The sequence below is a fragment of the Pleurodeles waltl genome, chromosome 12, assembly GCF_031143425.1.
Source record: "Pleurodeles waltl isolate 20211129_DDA chromosome 12, aPleWal1.hap1.20221129, whole genome shotgun sequence".
Lineage (NCBI taxonomy): Eukaryota > Metazoa > Chordata > Amphibia > Caudata > Salamandridae > Pleurodeles > Pleurodeles waltl.
Window position 1 is genome coordinate 260,481,306 of NC_090451.1, and position 27,564 is coordinate 260,508,869.

Consider the following 27,564-nt stretch of genomic DNA (forward strand, 5'->3'; position numbering starts at 1 on the left):
GCAAAGTCTTTCCTGCGTGGAAAATAATGACACAAGTCCGTGTGCGAAGGGGCGAAACCAACGCACACCTACTGATTTCCAAACATCTCCTCCTCTGTGGTCCCTTGCAAGATGCCCCAGATCTTCTGGTTTGTAGTGTATTCTTTGACCCTTGAGAAGCTACTCGTTACTCTCAATGAATGAAAACTGGGTTTTTACAGGGATCTAATTTTTCTGTGTTGCAAGACTTATTCAATGCAATGTATTTAAATAGCTTAACACTGTAATGCATACACACAAATTTGATGTAGCATGTACTTTAGCAATGAACAACAAAGGGGCTGATTTAGAGTGTGGCGTAGGGTGCACCATAAAACTGTGTCAACTGAAGTTCTGGCAGCCTCATTTAGGGTCAGACAGAGTGGGCGGACAAAAGGCCAGTTTTTACTTTCACACAAAGCCATCCAAAATGTGGCAGTAAGTGAAAGTAACAACATTTTAATGAACCTCACACCAATGGAGAAAACTCCCATTGTGCTTTTTCATTTAAAAAAAGAAAATTCCACTTTGGGATCTCTAAATCCAGAGTATGGTTACTTCATCGCCCTACAAGAGTAAATAACGTACCTTCAATCTAAACAAGAGCCTTAGATGTATGTTGATTTCTGCCCTGGTGTGACGTCCTGTCTGCCCTCCTGCAATTATATTAGAGAAGACACAGCGAGAAGCATCGTGGAAAGTGGAATCCAGATATGGGATTCAACCGATTCGCAATGGCAGTGCATTGTACCAGAGTAGTAATACCAAACACAGGCATAGTCATTTCAAGAACCCGAATAGACAGTGCTTCTCCCTCATCAGGTTTACATGATTGATCACTTTTTAAGAGATATTGACCCAGATTCCACCCAGACAAGGTGGCAACATTCTTGGTCATGGTGTGGGAGTGTACTCTTACAATGGAACTTTGGGTAAAATGTGCGTAACCGTACCCCCAAGTCAGACCCAGTGACTCTTTAACTAATTTCCGCACATTAAAATCACAATTTTGACATACTGCTCATTTGATGCAAAACTGCAAAATTCAGTCAGGAGGGAAAATGATACGGAGGATCTTGCCAATTAAGCAGCTGAAATACTTGATTGTAGTTTATGAATATACCGCCATCGTTTGGCAGCATTTGAGGAAAGGAATGGTCTTTGCTAAATTGGATAACATTTCCTGTTTCTTCCTAAAAATATCAGTTTAAACGCTACTTTCAGCATCAAGATAGACACGCATCTTCCACAGACAGGAAGATGTGCCTTTGCTTATGACTTGCTGCCACCTATTGATCATTCCCTATTAAAGAATATTTAAATAAAGAACACAATGTGAGGCAGTCCATATCACCGCCATCTCACTCTTCATTCTGTTAGCTTCTCCCTAAACTTCCTAGCGTAAAAATGTTCTGTTCGCTAAAATACAACGCTGGTGAGGCACAAATTTAGGGGCAGATTTAAGAGCTCCTTGCACCATAATAACGCCTTTTTAGTGTGGCCATATGGTGGCAAAAACGCCTTGCCAGATTTACAAAGTGGTGCAATGCATTTATTGCGCCACTTTGTAACCCCTTGCGACACATTGCATAATGTATGGAAGTGGGGTGTTCCCCCGTTTGAGGGGGGGGGGGTAAACAATTGTGCAAAAAAATCTAACATTTCTTTGTGTCATTTTTTCAGCATTTTTTACGCAAAGATGGCACTCCATTGGCTACAATAGGCCCCTATATACTGTTCAGGGTTAGCAACCGTGAACCGTACACGTCAATGGTGTCAAAAATTCTGACGCTATTGCCCCTACCCTGCACCACATTTAAAATATGATGCACACATGGTGGTGGTTGTTGGGCGCTAAGGGGCGCAAGGAAAGTGACGCTGCAGTGGGTGCAGCATCACTTTTCTTAAATCTGCCTCTTTTAGGGTCCGCTGATCTCAGGACCTACATTTAGGTTGAAATTAAACTACAAACGTCCTTGGCTTATACAAAATGTCTGAAAACTACATGTCATAAAAAAATTAGCTGTGTTGATGAACAGTGCGCAAACCATTAGGAATCACGTTTTTTCTAAGCAAGGGATACTGGTGTTCTGCCTGTTTCACGTTGGAGTCAGGTTTAATTTGCTAAAATACACACATATAAGAATGAATTCATGCACACTCTCTTTCTCAGGTGCACTTTTCAGAAAAAAACTCGCTCACACTCTTTCCCTTCACGCTTCCATTTATGCAGCAGGTGCAATGCACCAATGCCCAAGAGCCCTATGGGTCCCCTGAACCCTGATTATAGTTGTATTTTATAATTCAGACAGCAGTAGGGGCCCATTTTCTTCCTGGCAGTAGGGCCCTAGATACACCTGCTACATTGCCTAGTGTTGTGCAATCTTGCTATCCCCTCGTTAATACATCATCCTTCTTCCCCATTACAGACCTCACATTTTGAGGATGAGTCATGCTAGGGAAATATACAACAATGCTATCCCTTTGATTTTAACAAAAAATGTAGGCCTTCTCCATTGTTATGAGTTAAAAATACCTATCTTTGGGTGTGGGTGCTGATACTTGAGTAAGTATACCTTAATATTGTAGGGAAAATATCTATACCTAACTCCATATCTATAGTGTCACGATGCATTGATGTGTAGTTCAGAATAGAAAATCTATACTCCCCTGTATGCACTTGCCTTGTACTATTTTGGTTGTCAACATTTTCGCTCTAATAGTATAGTATCACAATATTCCCTACTCTGTATTCCAGACTACAGACCCAACCCGGCAGAAGTCTTGTTTGCCTATTTCTCAGTGGCCAACTCTTCGCAGAGTGATAATACTAAACTTTTTGATTGTACTAAAATGATATGTATGGTATATTTAAAGACTTTCCATTGGTCTTTTGTTGATAAATTCACATTTTGCTTCCACTCACTACTTCATCCAGCATGGAGCAGAGGGTTAACCTACTTAAGCCACTGGCTAACTTCACTTTGTCGAACTGCATTTAACCCTTTCACAGAAGGTAGTACCCTACTACCCCAGTTTATTACGTTAGTTAGTGTTGCCTTTGTTTGTAGAACTTGACTTGATAGCAAGATGCTTTCTACCAGATGTGAGCACAGGGCATATTCCAGCTTTATCAGTTCCTGTCTCTTGCCAATGTTGTTGTAAATTCCTGTTGAAGTGGCGTTTGTTTATCTGACAGTTGCTTTTTCACAGCATACCAACAGCTCATATGAACTCTGAACATAAGCCCATGAGGGTGCTCTAATTTTTCAACCCTGACTGTCTAAAATTTTTTCTTTCTCTTCTTTCTTTCTTTCTTTCTTTCTTTCTTTCTTTCTTTCTTTCTTTCTTTCTTTCTTTCTTTCTTTCTTTCTTTCTTTCTTGACCTCTTCTTTCATGGCACTCAGCCATACACAAAGCAGTTCCCTTCAGTGCCAGGAAGACTATGGCAATATGGGGGTCATTCTGACTCCCGCCGGCCGCGGTAACCGCGGTGCCGGCAGAAGCCGCCAGAATACCGCTGCGCGGTCAGTAGACCGCCGCGGTTATTCTGTGTTTCCCGCTGGGCGGGCGGGCGACTGCCAGAAGGCCGCCCGCCCGCCCAGCGGGAAACCCCTTTCCACGAGGATGCCGGCTCCGAATGGAGCCGGCGGAGTGGAAAGGGTGCGACGGGTGCAGTTGCACCCGTCGCGAATTTCAGTGTCTGCTATGCAGACACTGAAATTCTCAGTGGGGCCCTGTTATGGGCACTGCATGGGCACTGCAGTGGCCCCCAGGGGCCCCACGACACCCCATACCGCCATCCTGTACCTGGCGGCCAAAACCGCCAGGAACAGGATGGCGGTATGGGGGTCGGAATCCCCATGGCGGCGCAGCAAGCTGCGCCGCCATGGAGGATTCCCATGGGCAGCAGAAAACCGGCGGTGTACGTTTCTGACCGCGGCTGTACCGCCGTGGTCAGAATGCCCAAGGGAGCACCGCCAGCCTGTTGGCGGTGCTCCCGCGGTCCCCGGCCCTGGCGATCAAGGACCGCCAGGGTCGGAATGACCCCCTATGTGTCTTTTTTACAGACCAAAATAATATTTTTGCCTTTAGCCCATGTGTTTTTTTAAGATTGATTAGCTGCTTTCTAAAGTTTTGCAAAAACTGTGACAAAACCAGAATTGTCAAAAGACTTGCAGCCACCTCTAGGCCTAGTGGCTTTGCCAATGTTTGTTCTTTCTATTTGTTTGGGGGGGTGTAGGTGACCGGATTGTATCTGCAGTCCCTATTTGTTGCCACACAGAAATCAATGTGCTTCATTATTCTTTATCTGATTCAGCCTTGCCATGCAGGCTGATGTGCTAGAGTCCATGAACTTTGTAGGAGGGCTTCTTGTGACACAAGGCTTGTGGCTCTTCTTGCTGGATGTGCAGGTCATATGTTATATACCAGTCCCAGTAAATCCATCAATTTTTTTTATCTGTGTCAGTGGTGGGAAGGGTCCTGCCGTGCAGGGTGCCCATCCATTCCTTCCTGATCACAATTTTGTCATGGATGTTACTGTTTTATTGGTATTAAGGGAGATGAAATTGATGGGGTGATAATGGTCAACCTCTATGGTGTACATGGTCATGATGTTTTGCTTGTAAACAAAATGGGACCTGTTACCTGCTGCATAGGTTAAATTTCCCAATGCTCTCCTTCCCAGGGGCTGCCAGCAGATTTTGTGCTGGGAGTGGGTATGTTGCTGTTCAGGTTATCCACCTCCATCTTCATGAATTGGAGGATGCCATAGATGATTATATCATCCCTTTTTGGTGGTTGTCTTTGTTTATGTTTGCAGCTTTCTAGGAGCTTATTGTTCATCCTCCCATCCTACTCAGGATTATTTGCTCCATGAAATTGGGGGCTACTCTCACATGACCTAGGGAATCGGCAATGGGTAGTCAACACTAAATTAACCTACGCTAAACCCTCTAGAATGTTTGGAACAAAAGCAGTCTTGCTTATCTCAGAGACAATTTGTAAAGTATTTATACAGCACACAAACAGCAAGAAAGTGAAAATACAACACAAGAAAAATCCCAAACGAACTTTGAAAAAGTGAGTATATTTTAATAAATAATATTATACCAGAATCACAAAAATCCAAACAGTTGAACCAGAGACATGCAGTTTTAAACTTTTAGGTAAGTGCAGTACCTAAAAGCACAAAGGGCCACTCACTGTTATCCTCTTGTGCTAGAGTGGGGGAATTGTACAATACATGTGCACATTAATGTACTTATAAGCCATATACTACGAAAAGGATTCCAAGAGGGCTTCTTGAAAATAACTGTGGCTTGGTTAAGTAGTTTCCACATTGTCAAGGGTCGTGTAGTACACTCGAAAATATCACTGTGACCCTTTAAGAGAGTGTGCTGGTGGTGTTTTTAGAACTAAGAGTCCTGGAATAATAATAAATATGTATATCTTGCACTTGAAATATGCCTTGTTTAAATCCTTCCTTAAATCATTGTTTAGATTAAATATAAATGTAATTACTTGAAGGTAAGCCGCAGTGGAAGGTTCAGGTTGGATATTGTTTTTACCAACCCACTAACGTTATGAGTTTCTGTTATACTATACCTTCCAGAGTCCTTGTTTATTTGTATATATATACCTAGTATCTTGAGGGATTATTGGGTTGCTCTGTTGTGTGTTACAGACCGGGGAAAAGTAACAAGTCCAGGCTGACCATGATGGAGCACAAGATGCATACAGAGACCATGTTATTCCCACTTAAAAAGTTACCCTGTCGAAGTCTGACTTGAAGAGTTAAATTTCTAGTGGAGTAGGCCACAAGGAGAAGGGAAAGCATCACAGATAGAGACCAATGTAATGTGAAGATCCGGTCAGGCGTTGTATACGATTGTTATTGGAGTTTCAAATTGGCAGTCACTATTGGTTGTTGTTGCTGTAGCATGAAGTGCAGATGTCACGTTGCAGGTCATCACAGGCCTCAAGCTGAAAGGTGGTACTCTAGTGAACAAGACAAGTCTCAAGCAGGACAGTCCTCTGGTAGTAGCAGTGCTGTCCTCCGGGGAATAAGTCAGGCCTCAAGTAGTAGGTCCTCTGGGGAACAAGGAAGGACTCAATCAGCAGGGGAGTGCTCAGCAGAACAAGGCAGACCTCAAACACCAGGGCAGTTGTCTGGGGAGCAAGGCAGACCTTTGTTTGTAATATCCACAGGTCCAGGAGTACACCAAAGAGTGGCTTAGGAGGTTGAATATTTAAACATGATGCCATCCTTTGAAATGGGGGAATTTTCTAGGCTACCCCCATTTCTGGCTCTGGAAAGCTCTTTCCTTCCCCTGCCAAAGCTCCAAGAAGCCTGGAGGGGACAAAATGCTAGTGTCCGGTTCCTTTATGTGTACTGGAAGCAAGCCCTTTGAAATGTAAGTGGGACAGGGTAGTGAGGGTAGGCTTAGTGTTAACAATCCTAGCCGTTGCAGAAGCATTATGGGCCTTTGGGTGTTAAAAAAGAGGTGAATGTATGTATCTGATCTGCATCAGATGAGTAACATTGAGGACATAAGATGATTGATCTTGCATTATATTTCCACTTTTGAATCTCAGCTGTAGGAACGTAAAAATCATACATTATTCAACACCATTAGAGGAGGTGGATTGCATGACTTAGTTTTGTGAGATCATATGACCGTGTTTGACCAATTGAAAAAAGACTGAGAGAAAAACACTGTTGAAGCCCAAAACAGTTAAAGGGTCTTCGGCAACAGAACCAACTTTATCAGATTGGCTGAACCCATCAACATCAGTGGTAGATGTTCCAACTCTTTAGAACATAAACAATTTTACAGGTAATAGATTCATAATTATAACAGATTAACTTTGCATAGTTTTTAGTAAGACACGCTTTCATATATTTCAAAATATTTACTCTGGTATCCTGGGACATCCAGTCGAAGGCCCCTACTAACAGATCAGAGCCCATGACCACACCACATTCTGACGTAATAGCTTCTGCTGTCATAATTGCACTGTTTGCAACCAAAACATTGTTGAGATAAGCCAGGATGTTGCATTCATCAAGTGGTGGCAATATCAGCCATTTTTCTTTAACAATAAGAAGAACTGCTCCATATAAAGAGCATAGGAAAAGGGAGAAAAAAGAATGGCTTAATGTGATCCTCAAATTATGTGGCATAAGAATGGAAATTGATACACACAATGGCCCATGGGGGACTTAGAGAAAAACAGTGTTCATCCAATCATCTGAGTGGTTAAATCCATAATGTTTCACTATGATCCTGAGAAATGACCCTTCCGCCTGGTGAAAGGCTTTTTCTGCAATGAGAACTGCAAAGGCACATAGTTGGTGTTCAAGTTGAGCCAAATCAGCTGCTGCAAGTCAGTATAAACCTTTGTTGGCATGGAGTAACCAAGAAAGCAATCACTTAAGATATCAGATTTGTGACTAGGAGGAAATAAATTTAATTTTCAGAACATAAACTCCTTATGTAAATCTAATAGCCGAAGATGTGCATATTTTGCTGGAAAAGAATGTGATATGAGCTGTGTTCCAGGAAATTGTGATTGAAGCTCCTGACAAAATACCCTTTTATTTACAAACAACACAGGATATTTTTTAGTAGTTTGTGTACCTCTCCGGGTAAAGGGGTAGTGCCTGCAACTCTGCCTGTAGGGGCCCTGTCGATAGCCTCTTATAACTCTTCTAGTAACTGGAGCAGTCAGCTTCCATCATTGTGCCTAGGACAGTGCTGGACGAGAGACTGGTTCTTATATTGAATCATCACTAAATGTGTTTCTACCACACTTGGCTCTGCCATATCAAGGTGTTTATAGTATCATTGGAATATTTATTTAATGTCAGAAATATTGTATTCACAGTTCTGAATCTCTTAATGTGTTGGCGAGTGCAGGTATCCCATGCTACTATAATGTTTGTAGATCTCCTGCCTTATTACCACACTCAAACATATGGAACCTAGAGGACTGATTGTTGGGCAATAGGTTTCATATACAGAGCTAATGTTAGCCCTCACAACCACAAGGTCTATCTAGGCCCTTTCTCTTATTGAATCTCCTTGTTCCACCAGCACTACATGCTTTCTTTCTAGGACCGACAGCTGATTGTGCATTGTGCACTTTTTAGGTTGCTTTGAATGAAAAGATTGAAATATTGAGGTGTGTACATCTTATATTGTCTGGTAGGTTATCCTAGACCACAGATAAGGGTAACAGCTGGAATTAAACTCTAGGAGCTCAGGCAATAATACAGTGATTCCAGTAATAAAAAATCTTCCTTATGGAATGAGAGACAGACAGGACAAATAGGGCACATTATAAATATGTACATGTGACTGACATACTTACATAGAAAATTGCAAATACATGAATTGCTAATAAATTCTATAAAGAGCAAATCGCGTATTTTACATCTAACACTACTCTATACAGAATCACCACAAGACACCTCATAACTTCTTTCATTTCCCAAACTCACAGCCACGGACACACACAAACACACACCTCACAACATTTTGTAATACAAGAGTAAGATGGTTGCTCAACTTGATTTATTTGCCCCCTGTGGGTTCCTAATATTAATGTTTCTCTGGTATTTCTTTCTTCAGTTACTGGGTGTTCCTTAATATTTTCAGTTCAAGCCTCTCTACCTACACTAGGTAGAACTGAATTTGATGTATTTATGCCTAAAATAGACCAATGTATATAATAGAAGTAATTTTGCAATTATATTTTGAGTTATACGTGCCACCACCTCATCATAAAAGGGTGTAGACATGTCCTCCAAATACAGTATGTATAGCTCCACATCTAGTTAATGAATTGCATTTTGCCAGAGATGTAGACTTTTTTAAAGTTTATACTAGAGGATCTATAAAACATGTACAATGCATTTCCTCATATGCAGACAAAACGAAAAAAAATTTGCAACCAAAATAAGTTTCTTATGATATATAGAATTGAAGTTATTAATGAGATTTTTTAGGCCTCACATCTGTGTAACACTTCATTTTGAACAAGATGGCTGCAATCTATATCACTCACTCATGTTTTCCCCCTATGAACATCCTCTCCCTACAGGTTCTGCAGAGGACAGTCAAAATGATGTCATAATAGCTTAATTTCACTAATGTAGCTATCCTGCTGGTGCTGAATCTTACATGATGCAGATGTTGAATTGATATATGTACCCATGTTTTCTGTTTCTTCACTGATTCTTTTGACTCAGAGAAAGACTTATTGGTAACGGTTTCATATTTGTTTGAACATCTCAGGATGACATTAGCATAAGGGTGTTGAATAACTATTCTGTGAATTGGGTTGTGTCTATGTGTTAAGGTAAAGCTGTGCATTATTCTTGTGTTCTGATTTTCTAAATAAATCATATTTCTGCCCACACCATGATAAATTTGCTGAAAAAGGGGTGGCTCCTCCGTAATAGCGGAGAGTGTTGCCCCTCGCTCAGTCAGGCAGTGACAAATAAAATGATAATAAGATAATTTTATTATAATTGTATTTGTCACTGTGTGACTGAGCCATGCACGCCTAGGGTGGGGTGGGCAAGGACATAGAGAAGGGGAGTGGTGGGCACTGTGAAGTGCGCATTCCGGTTTGGCCGGCCGTCTTAGGACAGCCAAACCAACATGCGTACTTGCATTTCTCAAACCCAGCTGTGTTACACAGCCGGGTTGGAGAAATGGCACAGGCTCCCTGTGCCTGAGCAATTGTCAAACCAGCCTGGTCAGGCCAAACCCAGTGCTGCTCTCATACTTGGTATAGCGTGAGCAGAGCCTCTGGATTGGGAGTCTAAGCCTCAGTGACTGCCAGGAAGGGAGGAGCAACAGAGGTAGCCGGGATCGGGAGTGGCAGGCAGATATGTTTTTTTAAATTACTTTTAAACCCCCCTCACCGAGAGTACCCCCACCACACCACCCTTGATTGGCAGCAACCGCCAATGTGCTGAACTGCTAATGTTTTATGCAAAAAGTGTGTCTACATATATAAAACACTTGATTGTGGGAGTGAGCCAGAATTTAAAGAAGGTTTTTTTTTTATTCTGATAGGGATGCTGTCTGACTATTCCCTAATTTTGCTGCTCATTTGGGACTTAGAATATTTGTTGATTTTTACATACTCTGTATACCTCTGCTTTTAAGAGACTTCATTGCATGTATTTATTATTCACCTTTTTTGAATTTTCTAATAAAACCCTTTAGCTTTTTATTGATCTAGAATTCAGTTACTGAGCAACATCATCTCAGATCCATCCAGTAACCTGTGGGAAAATTAATGATGTAAATTTTGGCATGTCTAAATTTTGGGGTACATCTGTGCTCCCATAGAGATTCATCTGTAAGTGTATTTCTACCCATAGCTTTACCGTTGTGAATTATGCCTATCAAGTTTCTATTACTAGGAAGTGGCAGAGAAGACTCATTTATTTTAATAGAGTCTGAACAGCCTACCTGATGTTGAGATTATGGGTATTTTATCAAGCTGAAAGTGGCAGCCTTAGAACCTTTTAAAAATTGCCTACAATTCCAGAAAGTAAAGATAGTTTGAAAATACAGCAGCAAGTAACAAAGTTTTCTTTTTTGTTCAGAAAAAAATATTGCCTCCAGTTAAATTACAATAAAAATTTAAAAGGACCACTATATGCAAAATAAATATTTAACAGAATTATGTTAGAGAATATACAACTAAGCAGTAAATCACTTGATCACATTGTTCTGGGATCAGTGAAAGAAAATGAAAGACGCCTTAACATAAAATCAAAACTTAAAGACTCTCAGAATAAATTGCTCACCTGTACATCAATGCGAGATCACCTTAGCAAATTCTTCTTGTTAGGATACAGATGGTTTTGAAAATAACACCACACCTCTCCTTGTAAAGTGTATCCTCTCTGACCATGTATGGGAAGGCAATGAAAAACATGGTTTCCAATTAAAAGCAATACACGTAAATCCTGAAAGAATCAATACATCAAAATAGTTTATTCATTTGGCAAGTTGCCAATTCTTTACATAAGGGCTGTTAGCGCATCAGACTTTAATAAGTATACTTACAAGGGGACACGAATAGGTCGATGAACCTTTTGACCCGCAATTAAGAAGTTCTTACTATAGCTCCAGTACATAACCACAATCAATGCACAATAATCAGTAATCATTAATAATCAGTAAAATCAATAGTCAATGGAGTCAATAATTGTCTCGCACCATGACTTTTCAGTCATGAATAACCACACCTTTAGTAAAAGTTTAGAATGTTTATTCCCCTATATTAATAATGCTAAGGTTATGTAGATTAATCTCAATACCAAATGACACACATACAGAAACAACAGTGGCTGCCCAAAGTGGTGGAAGAAACTCAATCTAATCAAGGCTTGAACCACCACACGTTCTAAAGTTACAGTGCAAATCAATAGCAGAGTCAACTGTGTTAACTAGATGTAATACATGTAGTTAATTAGAGAAATCCATCAGTCATTAGTCCTTTCCATCATAGGTCAAAAATCCTCAACTAACACCAGATTAGCATCAGCATGTTGGGCTTCATGCAAAACATTTTAGTAACACAAATTTGGAAAAAACATCTAACTATGGTTCTATGAAAACAGCGCAGTTGGTACCCTGAAAGAAAAAAAAGCAAATATGCATGGCAATCACAGTTTTATCGCCTTATACCTATCCTCAGTATGGGTCAGCAAAGCAGAATCAGTCTTCATCCTCAGGACATCAGTCGATCAGCAAAGCATCAGGTCTCAGTCAGGAAAGTATGGGCAAAGTTATTTAGCATTAAAGATAAATACGTCTCTAATAAAGATGCATAAATGGTAATAACATTTCAGTCAGAAATATGGGCAGAGAATGTTCTCTTCTCTCATAAAGTGTGTCTAAAATCTCTTCCCTCTGCGACGTTGTTATATCAAAGTCACCTAAACTATCCCCTAATTCCCTGTAGGTCAGTTAATCGTATGTTCACACTTTGTCCAATAATATTTCTATATTAAATCTATAAATTCTAATATTTCTCCGTTTACATACAGTTGATTAGTCTGCCTTATGACGCTCTCATCATCCAGCTTGTCAGGTAACAATATTGTTGCAGCTTCCACTCCAGTCAGTATCTTCATTGTTCTTGTTCTGGATAAGTCAGTCTCACACATTACACATAAAATGTTGCAGTAGCAAGAACATCATCTCCTAGCAGTCCGATCTCACGAAAAGCTTCTGTTAAGCAAATTTAACAATACAATAGACATTTCACAGTGTAATACATTTGGGGCCAGTTGTAGAAAGGAATGATTTTGCGAATCGGAAATTGCGAGTCGGTGCAACTCGCAATTTCCGAACCGCAAAATCATATGCAGAATGGTGTCTCAGACACCTTCTGCGAATCGCAAGGGGGTCGCAAAGACCCACCTCATTAATATTAATGAGGTGGGTCGCATTTTGCGACCCCCTTGCGATTCCCTGCACTCACAGGGATGGTGGCCTGCTGGAGACAGCAGACCTCTATGTCTGTAACTGCTTTTTTAATAAAGCAGTTTTTTTTTTTGTATTGCAGCCCATTTTCCTTAAAGGAAAACGAGTTGCAATACAAAAGTAAAAATTAAACCATTTGGTTTCGTTTTTTCGGAGTAGGCAGTGGTCCATTGGACCACTGCCTGCTCTGAAAAAATATTTTTAGCGACATTCACAAAGGGGAAGGGGTCCCATGGGGACCCCTTTCCTTTTGCGAATGAGTTAGCACCCACTTGACATGGGTGCTAATTGCGAATTGCTTTGCAACCGCGTACGCGGTCACAAAGCAATTCTGCATTGCGGTGCAAATCGCAAATAGGAAGGGAACACCCCTTCCTATTTGCGAGTTGCATTCCCATTTTGCGAGTCGGTACCGACTTGCAAAATGGGAATGTGTATCGTGATGCCCGTTTTGCATGACGCAAACTGCGATTTTCGCAGTTTGTGCCATGCAAAACGGTTTGTACATCTGGCCCTTGGTCAGCATTTTTTATTAAGCGCTAGGAAATAGTCTTCTGCATGAGGCCTGGCAAACGTAGACCAAGACACTCACTAAGTTAAGTCTAAGGCTAAGTTAAGGCCTACAATTAATAAACCTAAAGCATACTTCATAACTCTCAATATGACATATTACTGCATTAATCTAATACTCTTTCAACATTTCATATGTATTAATCATTAATTAGTACCTTTCGTGAACATCCGTGGCCATTCTTCGAGGTCACATTTTCAAATGTGTGCTTTATTTTTTTACATTAATTCATTTTCTACATAAACTCATTATTCAATATACATAAACATTCATTAATAATTTCCAAATAAAACATCTGCGCTAGCAGGACCCAAAGACAGCCAACAGTGCCAGAAAGAGTGTTGCAAAATGATGGAAAAATGTTGTCAATTCTGTTTCATTGTGATGTGTACTTCAAGCCTGTAGGCTTCCCAAGATCTTTCATTCCATGTGTCAACTGACCTGTGATGTCATAGCCCTCTTAAAGGTCAATATGTTTACATTCTGGTTGCTAGGAAGCATCTTTTTTTCCGTTGCCATATAAACCAAGTGCGCTGCTGCTGAAGAGTGGAGGAGTGTTGTGATAGGCTCTCTGAAGCGATTCCCTGATTTAAACCCTTTCACCAAAGGCCTGTTTGACCTCCACCTTGTAACCATGAATGAGGTGACAGCGGGCCGCGCTGCCTTCGGGAAGACTGGATTCATTTAGCGTGAGTCCTTCTTCTAGATGTATCCTGCCACAACATGTCAAGCCCGGGCAGGAAGAAATACGGCAGCGTGGTTATAGACTGGTTAGACAGCAGACAAGCCAAGACCTTACGGGTTTCGAATGAAAGAGAAACGTTTCATGTGGGTATGAATTGTTAATCCTATTTTTGTAGCTTTGCACCTTACTGACCAACGCGGTTGTAAAATGCAATGTTTTATTTTGAAAATAACGTCGGACTTTTCACTTTTCCAAATTATGTGCTGTTAATTTTGAGGAGAGGCTGACGATTAAGGTTTCAGTCTAATTTGTCTTAGATCGCAGTGTCAAATAAGTCACGTTAAGGCTCCTGGTTTTTAAATTATATTACTTGACGACGTCCTAGCTCTAAAAACTTCTCTGGTGGGTATTAAAGGCATTTTCATTATATTTTAGCGTCATAAATACCAAAGAGATGGAAGGAATGCTCGAGCTTTTCACGGCCTTTGGCATTCGCTCGAGTCTACAATCCACCATTCCACTGTGACTCTCCTGACAGAGACCAGCCATATGCAAATCACTCTTGTTCCTGCTCCCACAGGAACAGTCCAGACTGAAATGCCAGACTGACATTTCAGTCACGTCTCTCTAAAGACATGTTCCTCGATTGTCTTTGAGTCGTCCTTAATAAAGAAGGAACTGAGGCAATTGATCAGTAGTAGTTAATGTCAAATCTATCCTGTTTTTCCTGTAGTTTGCAGAATTATATTATTAGGTACCAACGTTAAATGTGCAGCAAGCACAGCAATTGACATGGAACCCAACCTCTTAAAAGGGGCAGGACTGCATGAAGTTCATGAAACAGCACACATTAAAACACGCTTTCATTCATTCATTACTGTTTATCTTCATTGACACTCACTGCCTTATACACACACTAATTATGCAGTGTCATTTAATTCAATGAGTCGCATTGCCTTTATAGTCTTATCACCTCCCTTGACATTAAGTTATTCATGCACCTCCATTTCATCCCATGTGCCCATTACAATATTTCTTTCCACTGATGTAACTTGACCGTCTTCCCCACATTTGTGTTTCTCCACTGCAGCCTTCAGGTCCTCTTTCTAATCTCTATATCTCACTGACACCATGCCTAGTCTAGACTCCCTGTGACACCCCATCCCCGGGTTCCCATCACAACATCTCTGTTAAACACCTAGTTACCCATTATAATCTCTCTATGCTACTCTCAGTCAATCCGTCACACCTTCTTGTGCCAATTTCCATCTTTTAATAATACATGGGGGCCTGAAATTCCTGTATAAAAGCCCATCTCTACTTTGTTTATTATAAGATAGTTGTGAGTCTGTAATAAAGAAATGATGTAGCAGTTCAACTGTAGTCCCATGGCTTTAAAACAAGAGGTAGCCACTCAGCTGGAGTTCCAAAGTTTTATAAAGGAACTCAGCCTTCATTTTAATTCCTGTATGTGGTCACATAATACCTCAGTGATTTACAACTTCCTTATATGGAATGGCAAGGGGCACTTTATCTCATATCTTATTGATCCATATACCTAAACCAGACCTCTACCACACCCAACGTACACATTCCAGAACCACTTCACATATATTAATTACACTTTTTTGTTGAACTTTGCATCCATTTCACAGTCTCCATTGTATTCCTAATTTTTCCATAGAATCACACTGAAAACCCATTGCTGTCTGCCACAGCACCTTCAGCATGCACATTATGATGTCACCATTTCTTCCCCTTGTACCTATTTCCCATATACATATGATGCCTACTTATGTCTCTCTGGTGAAATACTGTGCATCTTCTCCTCAAGAGCCATGTGGGTATTGATGGATGGAAAGATGGATTGACCGATGGAGGGTGTGGGGGGAAATAGAGATTGTTAGACCTGTGTTCTTTAGGGTGGTCTTCCTCCAAACATTTTGCCTTACTCCTCCACATTTTTCTGATCTTGTTTTGTTGGCCTTGGGATTCTGTGCACTTTATCACTTCTAACCAGTTCTAAAGTGCATGTGTTCACTCCCTAAAACATGGTGACAGTGGCTTATACCCAAGTGGCATGTTTAATTTACTTATAAGTCTCTAATAAATTTATACTACATCTATCTAGGACCTGTAAATTAAATGCTACTATTGGGCCTGCAGCGCTTATTGTGCCACCCACTTAACTAGCACTTGAACATGTCTGAGGCCTGCAGTTGCCGCCTGTATCTGCAGTTTTAAACTGCCATTTTGACCTAGCAAAGTAAATCATTAGCCAGGCCTAAACCTTATTTTTAGTACATATAGAGCACCCTAGGGTAGGCCTCAAACAGCCATAGAATAGGGCACAGTGCATTTGAAAAGTAGGACATGTACTTTCAAGTTGCACATGTCCTGATAGTGAAAAACTCTAAAATTCAATTTTCAATTCTGCAAAGCCTGCCACTCCCACAGGATACCATTTGAGTTACTTTATTACATTCAATAGAGATTTCTTCCAAATGGGAGGAGTTCCTATTTGGTGTCTTTGGAATTGTAATGAAAAGACCTTCTTTTTAATTTTGAATTACAATTTTGGAAATGCCACTTTTAGAAAATTGGGATTTTCCTCTCTTAGCTATTTAGTGCTTGCAGCCTGTTTCTGGGTCACATGATGTAGGAGAATGGCCTGGCTTATAGTGGGTACCTGATGGTACTTACACCTTGTGCCTTGTCCAGTTATCCTTATTAGTAGATTAGTAGTGTTCTAGCAGCTTAGGCTTATAGAGGTAGCTATAGCAGAGCAGCTTAGGCTGAACTAGGAGACATGCAAAGCTCCTACTATACCACTTATATCATATAGCACTATATCATAAGAGGTACAATACTCAGAGTTACTAAAAATAAAGGTACTTTATTTTAGTGACAATGTGTCAGAAATATCTCAGAGGATATACTCCCTTAGGAGGTAAGTAAAATACACAAAATATACACACAGACCAAAATCAGGTAAGTAAACAGTTAGAAAAGTAGTGCAAACACTATAGAATACAATAGGATGCAATAGGCCTAGGGGCAACACAAACCATATACTAAGAAAGTGGAATGCCAACCACGAACTGACCCCAGGCCCAGTGTAGTGTGTAGAGGGTCGCTGGGAGTGTAAGAAAGCACTAAGGGTGTCCAAGATACCCCACCCCAAGACCCTGAAAAGTAGGAGTAGAGTGACCCTACTTCCCCAGAAACACATTAAAGTCGTGATAGGGGATTCTGCAAAGACCACAAATGACTGCAAAGCACTGCAGACAAATTTCTAGACCTGAGGACCTGCAAAGGAAGGGGACTAAGTCCAAGAGTCATGAAAGTGTCCAGGGGAGGCAGGAGCCCTCTAACCCCGGATAAAGGTGCAAAATGGCTGCCTCTGGGTGGAAGAAGCTGAAGATTCTGCAACAACGGAAGATACCAGGAACTTTTCCTTTGCACAGAAGATGTCCCACAGCGTGCTGGAGGATGCAGAGTTGTTTCCACGCAGAAAGACCGCAAACAAGCCTTGCTAGCTGCAAATGGTGCAGTTGAATAAAATGGGTGCTGCCCGGGCCCAGGAAGGACCAGGAGATCGCCCCTTGGAGGAGAAGACAGATGGAGAACTCATCAATACAGGGAGCCAATGCAGAAGCAGGCAGCACCCGCTGAAGTACTTGAACCTGGGTTCAAGAAAACTGATCACAGTGGTCATCTCAACACTACAAAGGAGGGTCTCACAAAGCTGGTGGTCAACTCAGCAAGTTGAGCAATGCAGGACAGAGTGCTGGGGACCTGGGCTGTGCTGTGCATGAAGGATTCCTTGCAAAAGTGCACAGAAGCCCTAGCAGCTGCAGTTCACGCCGTACACAGGATTACTGTCTGGCGTGGGGAGGCAAGGACTTACCTCCACCAAATTTGGACAGATGGACCACTGGACTGTCGGGGTCACTTGGATCCAGCTCCTGTGTTTCAGGGACCACGCTCGTCACGATGAGAGGGAACCCAGAGGACCAGTGAAGCAGGAGTTTGGTGCCTGCATTAGCAGGGGGAAGATTCCATCGACCCACCGGAGATTTCTTCTTGGCTTCCAGTGCAGGGTGAAGGCACACAGCCTCCAGAGCATGTACCAGCAGGAAACAGTCAAGAAAGCCGGCAGGATTAGGCGCTGCAATGTCGCTGGAAGTCTTGTTGCTACTTTGTTGCAGTTTTGCAGGTGTCCTGGAGCAGTCAGCGGTCGATCCTTTGCAGAAGTCGAAGAGGGAGAGCAGAGGAATTCTGGTGAGCTCTTGCATTTGTTATCTGAAGAGAAGCCCACAGGAGAGACCCTAAATAGCCCTCAGAGGAGGATTGGCCACCTAGTCAGGTAAACACCTATCAGGAGGGGTCTCTGATGTCACCTGCTGGCACTGGCCACTCAGAGACCTCCATTGTGCCCTCACACCTCTGCATTCAAGATGGCAGAGGTCTGTGACATACTAGTGGAGCTCTGGGCACCACCCCTGGGGTAGTGATGCACAGGGGAGTGGTCACCCCACTTTCCTTTGTCCAGTTTCGCGCCAGAGCAGGGGCTGGGGGATCCCTGAACCGGTGTTGACTGGCTTATGCATGGAGGGCACCATCTGTGCCCTTCAAAGCATTTCCAGAGGCTGGGGAGGCTACTCCTCCCCAGCCTTTAACACCTATTTCAATCAATCAATCAATCAAAAAAATGCATTAAGCGCTCTACTCACCCGTTAGGGTCTCAAGGCACTGTTGGGGGGGGGAGGGTTGCCGATTACTGCTCAAAAAGCCATGTCTTGAGGTGCTTTCTGGAAGTTAGGAGGTCCTGGGTCTTGCGTAGGTTGGTGGGGAGGGCATTCTAGGTCTTGGAAGCGAGGTGGGAGAACGATCTGCCACCAGAGGTGGAGCGTTGGATGTGGGGGACAGTGGCGAGGGCAAGGTCCGCAGAGTGGAGCGGAGAGGTCGAGTAGGTGCGTGGAAGTTTACTCGTTCGTTGAGGTAGGCTGGTCCAGTGTTGTTGAGGGATTTGTGAGCATGGATATGGGCTTTGAAGATGAAGATGTAACATGCTCTCTCAGAGGAAATCCTTTGTTCTGCCTTCCTGGGACTGGGCTGCCCAGACCCCAGGAAGGCAGAAGCCTGTCTGTGGGTTGGTATCTGCAGTGAAAACCCCAGAGAGCTGGTTTGGCAGAACCTTGGGTCCATGCTGGAGCCCCAGGGATGCATGGGATTGGCACCATAACACCAGAATTGTCATGGGGTGACAATTCCATGATCTTAGACATGTTATATGGCCATATTCGGAGTTACCATTGTGAAGCTACATATAGGTATTGACCTATATGTAGTGCACACGTGTAATGGTGTCCCTGCACTCTCAAAGTCCGGGGAAATTGCCCTGAACTATGTGGGGGTACCTTGGCTAGTGCCAGGGTGCCCTCACACTTAGTAACTTTGCACCTAACTTTCACTAAGTGAGGGTTAGACATATAGGTGACTTATAAGTTACTTAAGTGCAGTGTAAATGGCTGTGAAATAACGTGGAGATTATTTCACTCAGGTTACAGTGGCAGTCCTGTGTAAGAATTATCTGAGCTCCCTATGGGTGGCAAAAGAAATGATGCAGCCCATAGGGATCTCCTGGAACCCCAATACCCTGGATACCTAGGTACCATATACTAGGGAATTATAAGGGTGTTCCAGTATGCCAATCAGAATTGGAAAAAATGGTCACTAGCCTGCAGTGACAATTTTAAAGACAGAGAGAGCATAAGCACTGAGGTTCTGGTTAGAAGAGCCTCAGTGACACAGTTAGACACCACACAGGGAACACATTCAGGCCACAAACTCTGAGCACTGGGGTCCTGGCTATTAGGATCTCAGTGAGACAGGCAAAAACAAACTGACACACAAGTAAAAATGGGGGTAACATGCTGGGCAAAATGGTACTTTCCTACACAACCCCGCCCAAACGAGAGAGAATAAGGCTAACCTTGCCCAGGTGAGTCTTCATTGTCTATGTGGAAATATCTGGAGAGTCCATCTGCATTGGAGTGGGTACTCCCAGGTCTATATTCCACTGTATAGTCCATTCCCTGTAGGGAAATGGACCACCTCAACAATTTAGGGTTTTCACTTTTCATTTGTTTAAGCCATAATAGAGGTTTGTGGTCTGTCTGAACAATAAAGTGAGTACCAAACAGGTATGGCCTCAACTGTTTCAGTGCCCAGACCACAGCAAAGGCCTCCTTCTCTATGGCAGACCAAAGGTTTTCTCTAGGGATCAACCTCCTGCTGATGAAAGCAACAGGTTGATTCTGGCCCTCAGTGTTCAGCTGTGATAGCACTGCCCCCACCCCTAATACAGAAGCATCAGTCTGGACTATGAACTTTTTGGAGTAACAAGGGCTTTTTAGGACAGGTGCAGAGCACATGGCCTGTTTTAGCTCATCAAAAGCCTTTTGACAGCTTGCTGTCCATAATACCTTTTTAGGCATCTTCTTAATAGTGAGGTCATTAAGAGGAGCTGCAATGGAGCCATAGTTCTTAATGAACCTCCTATAGTACCCTGCGAGGCCTAAGAAGGCTCTCACCTGGGTTTGAGTTGTAGGTGGAGCCCATTCCATAATGGTCTGGATCTTCCCCTGCAGTGTGCAATCTGTTCCCCACCTACCAGGTGGCCCAGATGAACCACTTTCACCTGCCCTATCTTTCACTTTGAAGCCTTGATAGTGAGGCCTGCCTTTTGCAGGTCCTCCAAAACTTTCCATAGGTGGACCAGGTGCTCATCCCAGGTGGAGCTAAAGACAGCTATATCATCTAGATATGCTGCACTAAAAGCTTCCAAACCTTGCAGGACTGTGTTCACCAACCTCTGAAAAGTGGCAGGTGCATTCTTCAAACCAAAGGGCATAACACTGAATTGATAGTGCCCTCCAATGGTGGAAAATGCAGTTTTAGGTTTAGCATCTTCTGATAATTTAATCTGCCTATACCCTGCAGTTAAATCAAAAGTGCTTAGATACTTGGCAGAAGGCAGTGTATCAATTAGCTCATCTGCCCTGGGAATAGGGTGAGCATCAGTTTTGGTTACTTGATTGAGACCTCTGTAGTCAACACAAAACCTAATTTCTCTTTTACCATCCTTACTGTGAGGTTTTGGGACAAGCACCACTGGGCTAGCAAATGGGCTTTCTGAAGGCTCAATCACTCCTAAGTCCAGCATTTCCTGTACCTCTTGTTTTATGCAATCTCTGACATGGTCAGGCTGCCTCTAAATCTTACTTTTGACAGGTAAACTGTCTCCAGGGTTGATTGTGTGCTCACACCAGGTAGTGGTACCTGCTGCCAACACCAGGACAGTGCGTGCTCTACGGGCAACATAATGCAAAATGACAAACCTTATGCAATGTAACAACTCATGCATTGTGTGCTGATATTGCATGTTAACTTTTTGCATTGCAGGTATTTATCTTGAAATGTCATTAATGCATTTGCAATGTATTGTTCATTTTAAAGCTTGTTCATTTTCAAGCCTTTCCTGCAGCCTGGCTGGGTGTGGCATGTGGGTGGGGCTTGGGTCTATTTAAGGAACCCAGCCCAGCTCCACGTGCTCACTATTCAGAGGTCCCGGTGCAGAGCAGCAGCTTTTTCCAGGGCTCCTGTTCCGGAGGCCTACTTGGACATTTCGGGGGTCATTACGACCCTGGCGGACGGTGTAAAAGGTGCGGTAATACCACAAACAAGCCAACGGACAAAAAAAGGGAATTATGACCCTGGCGGAAACCGCCAACAAAGACAGCCACTTTAACACACCGCCCACCACAGCGGTACAGACAAGCAGCGCGGCGGTCACCGCCAACAGACAGGTGGAACACAATGTACCGCCCACACTATTACAACCCGCCAATCCGCCACCTTTTCCGGGGCGGATTCACCGTGGATAAAAACACGGCGGAAACAGCTTTTGCTATGGGAAAACGCTCACCTTAAGATATCCCACAAGGAACGACGACTCCATGGACCCCGAACTCCAAATACTACCTGCCCTTGTCTTTCTGCTCCTTTACGACCAACAGCGAAGTAGGCGCAGAAGATACCGGTGAGTACTGCATCTACGACACAGGGGAGGCAAAAGTTAGGGGGACACCCACCAAACACCCCCACCCCCACCCTCGCATAGTACAACATACACACCAATGCAGTCAAAAATATCACATTAACAACCCACAATCCCCCCGGAAGAATCCAAAGACAAAGCGAATTTCGGTCAAACATTGTAATGTGCCAATATACATGTCATACAAAAATATACACATATATATGTCTAAATCACTCATAATTATATATACAATACAAGAAGCAGTGCAGATATGTACACAACAATGTCCGTGCACCAACAGTCCAAAAATGCATGGGCGAGGCCCACAATAGATACCTGACCAAAATCGGAGAGAACACTGCCGGGGCATCAGATAGAAATAAAACAGGCACCTCAGGGGGAAGGGAAGGGGGGGCACCTCAGCCAGATGAATGCGAAGCCAGATCCACGACGGGGCTCCATGCCCATTGATGTATCCTGGGGAGTGCAAAGATACAGTCTCTCAAGTCTCTACAGTGGGTGCTTTGCCCACTGTGCCATCCTGGGGAGTGCAAAACCACAGTCTCTCAAGTCTATACAGTGGGTGGCTTGCCCACTGTACCATCCTGGGGAGTGCAAAGCCAGTCTCTCAAGTCTCTACAGTGGGTGGTTTGCCCCCTGTGCCATCCTGGGGAGTGCAAATCCACAGTCTCTCAAGTAGATGCAGGTCTCCACTTGTTCTGGAGGGGGACTGGTGCCCAGACTGGATGCGTCTCCCCGTGAAAGTTCCTGTCCTGTCACTGTCCCAGCTGCACATGGGATAAGGATGCCTGATGTGGCGGTCCATTCATTCCTACACGGTGCATGCCCTGTTCAGCGGTGCTTTACCATGGCGGTCTTTGCCCTGTTCAGCGGTGCTTTGACATGGCGGTCTTTGCCCTGTTAAGCGGTGCTTTGCCATTGAGGTTCATGACTGTTCAGCGGTGCTTTGCCATGGCGGTCTTTGCCCTGTTCAGCGGTGCTTTGCCATGGCGGTCTTTGCCCTGTTCAGCGGTGCTTTACCATGGCGGTCTTTGCCCTGTTCAGCGGTGCTTTGCCATGGCGGTCTTTGCCCTGTTCAGCGGTGCTTTGCCATTGAGGTTCATGACTGTTCAGCGGTGCTTTGCCATGGCGGTCTTTGCCCTGCTCAGCGGTGCTTTGCCATTGAGGTTCATGACTGTTCAGCGGTGCTTTGCCATGGCGGTCTTTGCCCTGTTCAGCGGTGCTTTACCATGGCGGTCTTTGCCCTGTTCAGCAGTGCTTTGCCATGGCGGTCTTTGCCATGTTCAGCGGTGCTTTGCCATTGAGGTTCAGGACTGTTCAGCGGTGCTTTGCCATTGAGGTTCTGGACTGTTCAGCAGTGCTTTGCCATGGCTGTCTTTGCCCTGTTCAGCGGTGCTTTGCCATTGAGGTTCAGGACTGTTCAGCGGTGCTTTGCCATTGAGGTTCTGGACTGTTCAGCGGTGCTTTGCCATGGCGGTCTTTGCCCTGTTCAGCGGTGCTTGGCCATGGCGGTCTTTGCCCTGTTCAGCGGTGCTTTGCCATGGCGGTCTTTGTCCTGTTCAGCGGTGCTTTACCATAGCGGTCTTTGCCCTGTTCAGCGGTGCTTTGACATGGCGGTCTTTTCCCTGTTCAGCGGTGTTTTGCCATGGCGGTCCTGATACTGACATTGGTGTGTGGCATGATGATCTCTACACTGGGCATTGGTGTGTGGCATGACGATCTCTACACTGGGCATTGGTGTGTGGCATGACGATCTTCACACTGGACATTGGTGCGTGGCATGACGTTCCATCATTGGCCAGCGGGGCTGTGGCATCCTGTCCCCTCCTGGGCTGTGACTCTGGCGTTGGTCTCTGGACCAGTGACGATACTTGGACCCTCCTGGGCTGTGACTCCAGCGGTGGTCTCCTGACCAGTGACGATACTTGGGCTCTCCTGGGCTGTGACTCTGGCGGTGGTCTCTGGACCAGTGACGATACTTGGGCCCTCCTGGGCTGTGACTCCAGCGGTGGTCTCCGGACCAGTGACGATACTTGGGCCCTCCTGGGGTGTGACTCCGGCGGTGGTCTCCGGACCAGTGACGATACTTGGGCCCTCCTGGGCTGTGACTCCGGCGGTGGTCTCCGGACCAGTGACGATACTTGGGCCCTCCTGGGCTGTGACTCCGGCGGTGGTCTCTGGACCAGTGACGATACTTGTGCCCTCCTGGGCTGTGACTCTGGCGGTGGTGTCTGGACCAGTGACGACGGTTCTGGCGGTTGTGTCTGGACCGCCGTAAAAGATGGCGCACTTCTCCGCCATGACACTCACAACAGACTGGGCAGACTTCCTCTGGACCTTCCCCACCTTTTTTGGAGTTACAGCTGACTCACCAATCGCCTTCGATCCCATTTCACTTGTTGTCCCACCAGGAGTCTTGACACGGTCCCGTTGTCCACTCTCCAATTTTGGAGCCTTTACAGGGGGTGGGCTGCCAGTGCCTTGGCTCCGGGTCCTACTGCCTGCCCTGGTGGACGGTGCACTCCAAAAACCTGGAACACGCACCACTTGTACTGGAGGCTTTTTGGTTGAGGCGCTACAACGGGACTGATGAATTGGAGGGGGGGGTGGGGGCAAAAAGGTCAATTTGACAGAGGGACAGTTTCTGACAGACACTGGGATGGGTAGCTGGAGGGGGTCTGGGAGTGGAGGAAGAGGAGGTGGTTGTCGGAGGTGGCACTTTAGGTGTTTTGGGTGCAGGTGCAGATACTGGAGACTGTCGTGAGGTGGATAGATGTTGGGTGAGTGACTGCCGGCGTTTGGGTACTTTGGGAGGGGGCGTCACAGACACACTGGGAGAGGACACAGGGGACGTGTAAATGGCAGTGGAGGTGGTGAGTGCAGGTGAGCGGCTCGTGGTGCTGGGTGTCCTGGTGCGAGTCCTAGTGCCTGTAGATGTGGTGCATGCAGGTGTGTGTGTAGACGAGACTGGGAGGGAGGAGGGAGAAGAAGAGGAGGGGGACACAGTGGAGACAGTGGATGTTGCTGTATCTGTATGTGTGTGATGCTTGTGTGAGTGCCTGTGGTGTGTGTGGTGCCTATGTTTGCTTGACCTACTTGTGTGTGTTGACTTGTGTGCATGCTGGTCTGTAGGTGTGCTTAGGATGGTCTGGGGTACAGGGGATTGGGTCTGGGTGGAGGAAGTTGGAGGGGGGAGGCTAGACACAGGGACAATGGCTGCCATCAGTTCTGAGGCCAAAGATTGCAGGGTTCGCTGAAGGGCAGCCTGACCAGAATGAATGCCCTCCAGGAATGCATTACTGCGTTGCAACTCTAGTTCTACACCCTGGATGGCATTCACAATGGTAGACTGCCCAACAGTGAGTGACCTGAGGAGATCAATGGCCTCCTCACTGAGGGCAGCAGGGGTGACTGGGGCAGGGCCTGAGGTGCCTGGGGCAAAGGTGATGCCCACCCTCCTGGGTGAGCGGGCACGGGGCGAACGCTGAGGGGCTGCTGGGAGGGCGGTGCTGGTAGGGGAGGTGGCGGCTGTACCTGTAGAAGTGGGGGGCACAGATGGTGCCGCCACCACAAGGGAGCTCCCATCGTCGGACGAGTCCGTGTTGCTGGTTGCTGATCCGGTGGCCGACGTGAAGCTCCCCTCACCCTCCGTCCCACTGGTGCATTCAGAGTCTGTGGTGTGGCCCTCCATGGCCATGTGGGATGCAGGTCCCTCGTGCTCTGGTGCCACTGTACCTCCGCCTGATGATGCTGATGTACATAAGGACAGGAGGAGCAGAAAAAGGGGGGGAGACAGAAGTAAGAGAGTTTTAGTGCATGGCATGCCGCTACCATTGGCGGACAAGACAGACGCAGCAGCCCCATGCATTACGCCGTGCTCCTGGCCTCTGCACATGCAATTTCTGGGATATAGCCTACATGGCAATGGTGGACATCTGCGCACATGTATGCCACAGGGGCAACTATACCTCAACTTGGCACTCTTCTGAGGTGGGGTAGAGTGCCACATGGCCTACACTACGGAGGGGCCTTGCCTACCGAATTCGCCCTGGCCTAGGGACACCCACAGCCCACCTCCCCCACCCAGACCCCTCCACTGCACGCAAAGTCTGCAGAATGAGGTTGTACTCACCCCCTTGTGTCTGGTGTGATGTCCTCAAGCACCCATCCAACTCCGGGAAGGCCACCGCCAGGATCCGGAACATCAGGGGGGTCATGGTGCGACGGGCACCCCTCCCACGCTGGGAGGCCATCCCCAGCTGAGCCTCTGCCGTCTTCTAGCTGCAGCGGTGAATGTCCTCCCATCTCTTACGGCAGTGGGTGCCCCATCTCTGGTGGGCCCCCAGGGTCCGGACCTCCTTGGCGATGGCTCGACAAATGTCCCTCTTCTGGTGGGCGCTGACCAACATGACATGCACAAAGAAAGAGGAACAGTCATTACCAACTGCACCATCAATGTGAGTGGCCCCCTCCCTACTCTGACCATGTGGCCCATTTATTCCCATGCTTTACTGTAGTATGAACTCTGCCCCCTTCACTCTTCCACCCAGCCCTGTCCACCCAGGCCTAGCCCATACAACGTGCTCCCTGTGTACTAACCTGTTGGTCTGGAGGACCGTAGAGTAGCATGTACTGGGGGAGGACTCCATCCACAAGTTTCTCCAACTCCTGTGCAGTGAAGGCAGGGGCCCAGACGCAGCAGCCATCGTTGCTTCCTGACCGAGGTCACAGCAGCACTAGCAGTGTAGGTTCTCTCCTGTCGAAGGTCAGGTATCTAGTGATTTAACAGATAGAAAATGGCGGTGACGTCCACGGCGGTGCGCATCATCACCCCCAGTGCACCTGTTCATTGGCTCCTGGGACCCACAGGGTCCAATGTTAACCAATGCAGCAGTGCGCCGCGGTCTACGACCGCCTACCGCGACGGTGTGCAACGCCAGCGCTGTTACCCCACAATCCCATTGTCCCAGTTTAGAGGTCAGGCAGCCGCCATTTCAGGGGCCCACATGGATTCTTTTTCAACTGCGTCACACATAGCTAGGCCTACACTCAACACACATACAGGAAGGGTTCATTGTCTGGTGTAGTCTTGTGTGTGACTGTGGGTACATACCTGGAGGAATAGTGACTGTTTCTTCGCTGTTGTCCTTCGTAGGCACCGTCAGCTGGGACATATGAGAAGATGGCGGAATCCTCCGGTGTACCGACAGCTGGTGGACTTGTTGACAATGGAAGAGAGACATTTAATCGTCACCTACAGGTTTGACCGTGCCACAATCCAGGAACTATGTAGCCAGTTGGAGCCAGACCTGATGTCACCAATCCGCCATCTGACTGGAATCCCCCCTCAAGTGCAGGCGCTGTCAGTGCTCCATTTCCTTGCAAGTGGGTCTTTTCAGACAACAGTGGCTATGGCATCAGGGATGTCCCAGCCTATGTTTTCAAACGTGTTGTCCAGAGTGTTGGCTGCCCTGCTGAAACACGTAAGGAGATACATCATTTTCCCTGAGGTGGAGGATTTGCCTACAGTGAAAGGTGACTTCTATGCCCTTGGACATATCCCCAACATCATAGGTGCCATTGATGGGACCCATGTAGCTCTGGTCCCCCCCGCAGGAGTGAACAGGTGTACAGGAAC